General features: G+C 35.6%; 1 long non-coding RNA gene across 1 annotated transcript; it reads left to right on the top strand.

The window, feature by feature from the left end:
• Positions 1-2,548: 2,548 nt before the first annotated feature.
• Positions 2,549-6,516, top strand: LOC121233273. The gene is made up of 3 exons (XR_005932297.1): positions 2,549-2,626; positions 2,919-2,963; positions 6,297-6,516. It is a non-coding gene; the product is annotated as an uncharacterized LOC121233273 (long non-coding RNA).
• The last annotated feature ends 2,008 nt before the right edge of the window (positions 6,517-8,524 follow it).

Raw genomic sequence — 8,524 nt, 5'->3', positions numbered from 1 at the left:
CTTTTGTCAGTTGGTTCACCAGCCACATTCCTCAGAGAAAGGGCTCCAGAAGAAATACGTTTGAGTCTCAGCCTCTGGGACCCTACCACAAGCCTGAGGATTGGAAAGGGCTCTAGATCTGGTGAATGCTTTGCAAGTTCGATGGAAATTCTGGCTGCATCCAATGAATGTTGTGGAAACTCTTTAAACACCTCAGGCACTTATTTTACTAAAGTAATTCTCTGGAAAGGAAAAGCAAAGTAATATTTACATTTTGGGCTGCTTTTTTCATGATGAAATTAAGACTTAATTTTGCCTCATATTTTATAGCAATATCAGTAACAAAAGAGAGTACATTTGCTGCTGCTGTCCACTCTGAAAGCATAACTATAATTTTGAAATATGCTGGCTGTAGCCAATACAGACACTACTGTCATACTGGATTGTATTCATTGGACTGATTTCATCGAAGCTACAGTAATTTAGACAAGAATGATCTATACTGATTTACTTATGTGACTTAAGTATCCAATCCAATATGTGGCCCAAGTTAAGTTAGATGGCTCCTTTTAGATCTCTTTATCTGTATGTTTTGAATCAAATCACATTGCTTGCAAATCTTATAAAAGGATTGAGCCTGTCTGTTTTCAGTAAAATTAGGCCTTTGAAGGAAGTAATATATGAGCTCTTGCAGCTTCCATCCAACCTGGTTTATAGGTTCACAGAGAACTTCTTATTCCAGAACTGACAAATAGATTTTCACCAAAAAAAGAATAAATGCAGAGATAAAGAGAAAAGAAAATCTGCAGCCCTCTAAGGAACAAAAATTAATTTTTATAAATATAATTTCTAATATTTTTATGAAAAGAGTAGATGAATCATTTTGTTTGTTTGTTTGTTTGTACTTCAAAAAAACAGGCTTATTTCTGCAACATATTACCCACTGGGCATCACACATTGTCCATTTCTTTCTGTGTGTTAGGTAGACTTGAAGGTAGACTTCCCAAGGCCTTGAAAGCTTCCTTTTTGGCTTCAAGAAGGTAGAACATGCCTGACTGATTCCCCATTTTGCACTGCAGTAGTGTTACTGAAATCCGGAATAAAACTCCTTAACAGCAATGAGAAGTTAAGAAGCAGGCACTCCTTTATTGCAGCGCTGGGCACACGGGGGATCGCTCCACCTATCGTGTGCACCTGTCTAGTCTAACTGTGCAGGTTAAATACACACCTGTTATACATATTCACTAAATTTCTAGAAAATGTTATACATAATCATTAACTTTCTGATAAATCATTAGCACATGTAAATGTCTCTTCACACAGGCACAGTGAAGGTCTCTGGTGGTCTTCAGAAGCCCTCTGGTGGTCTTTCATAGTCTTCCTCACTTGTCCGCTTCTTGACCTCTCTTAGGTGATTCTGCGCAGTATGATTCTCACCATCATCTATATTAATTTACATAAAAAATGCATACTATGTCTATTCTTAAATGTAATCTTTCTAATAATTAGTCCTTCAGTCACACCATCTTATTAATATTCTTATGTTAAAACAATCATTGGTTAATCTCACTTAACTCTACTGATTAGAATCCTCGATAATTAGATCGAGGTGGGAAGGGTAAGGGGTTTCCAAGCAGCAAACTGGTGTCCATAATGGTTTCCTTAGTTTCCTAAAACAAAACACTACAAATCAACAAATCTTTGTCAAAGTTTCTGTGGTTAACTGATTTTAGACAATACTTGAATTCTTATGGTTACACATAGTACATTTTCTAAAGTTCCTAAGTTCCTGTGACTACATTTCAAACTTAACACTCCCATACCTATGCTTCACAATTTTCTGCTTCTTAATCAAACCAAACTCTTTTATGTGATTAAATTTTTATTTCTTTATCAGAATATTTACAACATTTCCCCCCTTTGAAAGTTTTGAAAATCATTTCAATACTTTCATCTTTTCTGTTTGAGGCTACTAATTTTTAGTAGTCTCACTTGAATAGGGATTATGTCACACTTCGTTTAAAACAGCCCAAAGTGACACAGATTATAACAATGATAATAACTATCAAAATTATATGTTATAAAAGATCAGTCAACCGTCCAGTCAGAGAAAATCTAAAGTTTTAAAATATTTTGTTTAGTTAAAAATTTTCTATCTTTGATCTTAATTCTCTACTGTTTTGAGCTACATGTTTTATTCTGTCTATCTGATGATTTAGATCATCTGTCACATTTGGTATGTAGATATAACATAAATAATTTAAAAGTTTAATGTATCTACATACTCCATGTTTTTTAATAATAATAATAATAAGTCTAAAGTTGATCAATTTTGCAATGTCATTTTACTAATAGCTTATATTTATACATTGAGTTTATTTAACCCACTTTAAATAACATTAGCTAATGCTTCTACTTGGAATGAAAGATTGTGAAGAGTCATCTTATTTTGAAGAGTTGTTAACTGTGGTAAAAATATAGATTTTAATACCCATCTTATTTTAGTTCTAATACTTGGCAATTACCAGGTATCATCTTCTCGATTTACCCAATTCTACCATCGAGGCCACAAGGGAGATTTCTTCCAGAGAGCAGATAGAGTTATTAAGTCTAAAGTCCATTATTTGTTTTTGTCCTTCATAAAAAGGTGAGTGGATCATATATCATCACTATTCACCCAAACAGTTAACTTTAAACTTTTCACCTGTCCTTTAATACAGTCAATTCCAAGTTAAATTTTTCCATTATTAAAAGGGGGCCAAATATTTAAAATATTATTATAATTTCTACAAATACATCCCCATCTTAAAGCTTTAGCTACTAGATAAAGTCTTTGGATTTTTGGGTTACAGAGGAGTTACAAGTATAAACTTTCATATAGTTCTATTTAAGATGTGTGATTTTTTTCTGTTTGTTTAAATCAACCTAAATTTCCATAGATGATCCTGACTCTGGGTGGATCTAACAAGGATCCTGGAACTCCAGTAAATTCTAAACATCATTTTATATTTTACATATGATCCCAAGTTCCTTTTTACACTTGTCTCCATGGTTTTGGTAATTTGCAGCCCCAAGGGCTGTTTGTGCAAGTTTCTCCCGAAGGGCAATAAATTAATTCTTTTGTCCATGAGGTAGACGGTTTGGTAATGTTATAATTCAAAATGCTATAATTCCTTCTTTCAAATTTTTTAAAAACCGTTAATATCAAAATTAATAGCTCTAACAATAATTGTTTCATTTTGTTTATTTTATGTTTAGAACCCCTCAAAAAAATATTTAAACCCTATAACACACAAAAAGATTACTGCCCTTAATATTCGTAATAGCAACCCTAATATAAACTTTACACAATTGTTTTCCCAAATAGATAACATGAAACTTATTTATAGATTTTCAATTTCAAAGGGCCAGTTTCTTTAGACTTCCAGTTCCTGTTGGTACTTTCTTTATTCTTGAATAATGAAGCTAAGGTTCTTTTCCCAGACCTTTACTGCTATAAGTGTTGTTAAAATGACTTGATACGATCCTTTCCACTTCTTAGTGATTTTATATATATTCAATCTCCTGGTCAAAAGGGATGAGCTGCTATGTTCAATTCTAAGAGCCCAGCTGTGGAGACATACTGACAAAGTTCTTGAAAAGAATTTCTTAAAAAAATCATAACACCTTTTGAAAACATATCTCCAAAGGCACTCAAAATACTCAAAACATAAGATTCTTGATATGGTCTTTCATATAACATTACATAATGACTTAAATTTTTCTTCTCCTCTTCTCTTGTGGCTATAGTCTGATTCTTAATAGAGCCATGGGTAATGCTTTAACCCACGTGAGTGAGGTTTTCTGACAAATTTTGCTCAACTGTTGCTTAAGGGTATAGTTAATTTTTTTTTTTTTTTTTTTTTTCACTTGCTTGTGGTCTATATGGGGTGTGATAGTCTCAGTCTATAGGTAATACTTTGCTCAACTTGTCTCATAATCTTTGCTATAAAATGAGGGCCATTGTCAGATGACATTCTTGCAGGCATCCCAAATTTTGGTATTATCTCTTTGAGCAAGACTTTAACTACTTATCTTGCTTTGTTGGTGCGACAAGGGAAAGCTTCAGGCCACCCAATAAAAAATATCAACTAAAACTAGGATATATCCGTTTTTTCAAGGCAATTCTATAAAATCAATTTGCTAATATTCTCCTAAAAAAATTTCCTTATTTAATAATTCCAAAGATAATCTTATTACTGATTTGGGGATAATTTTATAAATAAATTTCACATCCGCTTATAATTGTTTAAACAATCTTTGTCATATTTTACTTTCTGTTCCCCAATATACTTTGTTATGTTCAGCTCGGGCAATTTCTCTCATTATTGTGGGTGGGACTGTTATTTGACCTATCGGTGTACTGGCCTATCCTGTTTAATTTTGTTAGCCTGCAATTTAATAATTAATTCTTCATCTTTTTCATTATAATTTGGAGTTTCTTTAGACAATTTTACACTTTTCTCTGAAACTAGTGTTAGGATGCCTTTTTCTGCAGCCTCTTTAGCAGCTTTATTAGCCAATCGGTTACCTCTTTCAGGAACAGTCTTACTTAACTGATGTGTTTTACAGTACTTTATCATGACTGTTATTGGTTTTGGATGGCTTCTAGCAATTTCAATATTTGTTCTGCAGGTTGAATGGTGGCTCCTTGTGCAGAAACAGTCCTCTTCCTCTCCATATTGCTCCATGTGTATGTATTACTCCAAAAGCACTTCGAGTCTGTCCAAATGTTGACTTGTTTTTCTTGACTTAGTTTCAGTGCTCGAGCAAGAGCTATCAATTCAGTCTTTTGGGTAGATATATTCGAAGGCAAAGCTCGCGATTCAATTACCTCCTCAGTAGTAGTTATTGTATATCTTGATAAACGCTTTCCTTCATGGATGAAACTGCTTCCATCAGTATATAGTTCCCAATCTGTTTCTTTCAGTGGCGCATCTCAGAGATCTGGTCGGCTGGAGTAAACTCCTTCGATTGTCTGCAAGCAGTCATGTTCCAGTTCTCCTTTAACTTGATCAGTTGTTGAAAAAACAGCAGGGTTAACGATGGTAGTAGTTTTCAAGTAAACATCATCTTGTTCCAGCAACACCACTTGGTATTTCAGCATTCTACTAGTGGATAACCAATGCCCCCTTTCTGTTTTAACACAATAGTTATCATATCGGGAACATACACAGTAATTCTTTGTCCTCAGGTGAACTTACGAGCTTTCTGGATCAGTACCACAGTTGCAGCGACAGCTCTTAGACAACCAGGCCATCTCAGACTCACATTATCTAATTGCTTCAAGAAGTAGGCTACAGCTCACCAACTTGGCCCTAAATATTGGGTCAGGACACCCAGAGCTATACCTCTTCTTTCACGAGTAAAAGGTTCAAATACCTTTGTGAGATCTGGCAGGGCTAGGGCTTGTGCCCCTATTACAGCCTGTTTCAATTCTTTGAAAGTAGCTTTCTCGGCATCAGTCCAATTCATTGTTTGAGGTTTTGAGCTGCTCGTATAAAAGTCAGACCAACAAGCCACAATTTATAATCTACAGGTGACACCACGCAACCATTCCCAGAAATGCTCATAATTAATTTTTTGAGTCTTAGGTTCGGGGAGACGACAAATTGTCTCTTTTCTCTCCATTCCTAATTGTCTCTGTCCTTTTAGGATTTCAAAACTCAAATAAGTTTCTTCTTTCTGGGTTATTTGGGTTTTCTCTTTTAACACTCGATATCCACTGATTCCCTGAAAGTTCAAAAAGTTAATAGTTAACTTTGTGCATTGTTCTTCCGTCTCAGCTGCAACTAACAGATCATCCATATATTTCAACAAAATTTCTTGATTATTTTCTTTCTTCCAAATCTCTAATTCTCATGCTAATTCATTTCTAAAAATGGTAAGACTATTCTTAAAGTCTTGAGGCAAGACTGTCCATGTATATTGTGTTTTTCTCCCAGTCTCAGGATTTTCCCATTCAAAAGCAAAAAGCTTTTGACTATTGGGATCCAAGGGAATACAGAAAAAGGCATCTTTTAAGTTTTACACTGTGAACCATTCTTGTTTCTCTGTTAGGGTTGTTAACAAAGTATAAAGATTTGCTATTACCGGATGAATATCTTGCACTATTTGATTTATTGCTCCAAGGTTTTAAACTAACCTGTAATCTTTTTCATTAGTCTTTTAAAAAACAAGATTGGGGTGCTATATTTGGTTTCACATTCTATCAACAATTTATATCTTAAAAATTTTTATATTATAGATACTAACCCTTTCCAACTTTCCAGTTTTAGGGGGTATTGTTTAATTCTTACCAGATTCGATCCTGGCTTTACATCAATTCTCACAGGTTCTGCTTTTTGGATTTACTGGCAACTTCCCAGTCCAGACGGTTGGAATTACAGCATTATTTACTTTGACTGGTATAATCTTCTGCTTTTGGTAACCGTCCTGTAACAGCAAAGCCACTGCTTCGATATGTTTAGTTTCTGGAATTAAAATTTTAATCTCTCCGTTTTTAAATTTAATTTCTGTCTCTAAGTTCTCAAATAAGTCTATCCTTAGCAGGAGTTTAAGAGAATTTGGCACATATAAAACCTGTTGAGTTACCCATTGCTTTCTTAATTTCATTGTTAAAAATTTAAAAAAAGGGTCTAGTTTCTCATTCACTTGTTGCACCAACACCACCAATTTCTTCAAAACTTAACTCTCCCTCTAAGGTATTTAAAACTGAAAAGGTGACTCTAGTGTCAATTCAAATTCAATTTTCTGTTCTCCCAGTTTAGCTGTAACCAGCGGTTCTACTGGGAGACTCCCCTCCGGTCCTCGTCAGATACTTTCACTTAAAAGAAACAAATCTACATATGGCACTTTATTCCATTTACTCTCTCTCCTACAAAACAACATTAATTGCAATATAGTATTATAACTCAAAGTTCTGTTTGTTTACCATTTTTCCTGCACTTCACCCCAATGTGCCAATAAACATCCCAACGGTGATGTTTTTGGTATCTTTTCATCAGCAGTTATATTTCCTACACTCTTATTCTTAAACAATTTTGTTAATGCCATTATACTTATATACATTTAAATATCAAATACCAAATATCAAATACCAAATAAATGCAAATGACAATTGTCCCAAATACACAAATGTCCAACCCAGCAATAGCTTTTGCTTATGACTTACAGGCAGACGCCTGGGCTTCCAATGCAATCGGGTACCCTCTGAGCCCCAACCCTGTGAAGCTTTTGCCACGCCTTACGGGCAGGCTATCCAAACAAATTTCAAAGAAGAAGTGCCTTCCCCTTTCTCCAGGGAACGTTGCGAGGAGCTTTGTGAGTCGAGAGCGATGGTTGTCCCCGAGAATACCTCAGTGCCGGCTGGAGTTCGATCAACACTCGATCTTGTCCAGTCTCACTCGCAAGGTCCCATCTGGGTCGCCAAAACTGTTACCGAAATCCGGAATAAAACTCCTTAACAGCAATGAGAAGTTAAGAAGCAGGCACTCCTTTATTGCAGTGCTGGGCACAATGGGGATCGCTCCACCTATCGTGTGCACCTGGCCGTGGCCTCTCCACTCCGCTCCACTCTGTGTTACTTTTCAGAGTCAGCACACCAAGCTCCCCTGGTGTTGCTAACATCTAAAGTTGCAGGTTATGTTGCTCAGGGAACTACTATGGAACCGATTCTTTATGTGTCCACTGCATTCCACCCTGGAGGTTCAACTTCCCTTGAGGGTGGGGGTCATATCAATAAGTCACCTCCAGCAATCATTCCACACCAGTGCTGAGTACAGGGGGACGATCACTCCCCTGCTCCTGCTGGCCACACTATGTCTGATACAAGCCAGGATGCTACTGGCCTTCTTGGCCACCTGGGCACACTGCTGGCTCATGTTCAGCCCGCTGTTGGCCAATACCCCCAGGTCAAAAGTTTTCAGGAACTGACTTTAAGATATTAATCTTCAGACCACTGCAATTACCTAAAGTGCAGAGTGCTATATTGTGGACTAATATGCTTAGACATGGTTAAGCTGAATAACAGAAATGCTCTCTTTATGGACCCTATGATTATTTTACAGCAAAAGATGTCCCAATCTCAGACATACAATACCTGTTGTCGTAAATGTGATGTTACTGAAGAAGAAAAAATACTGTTCGGTCCCAGGTGCAGCAATGCTAATAAGGTAGCATTAAAACTATTGAATTTAGTTGTTTGACAGCATTAGAAGCTATTTTTCAGACTGGGTATAGGACTAAACTGAAAAATAATGAGATGTTATTATCTAATCATCCAAATAGATTGTAAAGTTCACCTTGAAGCCACTTCTCACTATTGTGTAGCTAAAAAACAAATAAAAAAAGAAAAATAGATCATTTTAGAATAAGAATCCTTCACCTAAATAAGACTAAAAGTATTGGAGTTTGGGTTTTATTTATTTTTTATTTTTGTATTTATTTGTTTATTTTTGTACAGTCTAAAGTTCTAATTTCTGATGAGGTTATTCAGAAATTTAAC

Source organism: Aquila chrysaetos, chromosome 4, assembly GCF_900496995.4.
Source record: "Aquila chrysaetos chrysaetos chromosome 4, bAquChr1.4, whole genome shotgun sequence".
Taxonomy (NCBI): Eukaryota; Metazoa; Chordata; class Aves; order Accipitriformes; family Accipitridae; genus Aquila; species Aquila chrysaetos.
This window is presented reverse-complemented; position numbering and strand designations above follow the sequence as displayed.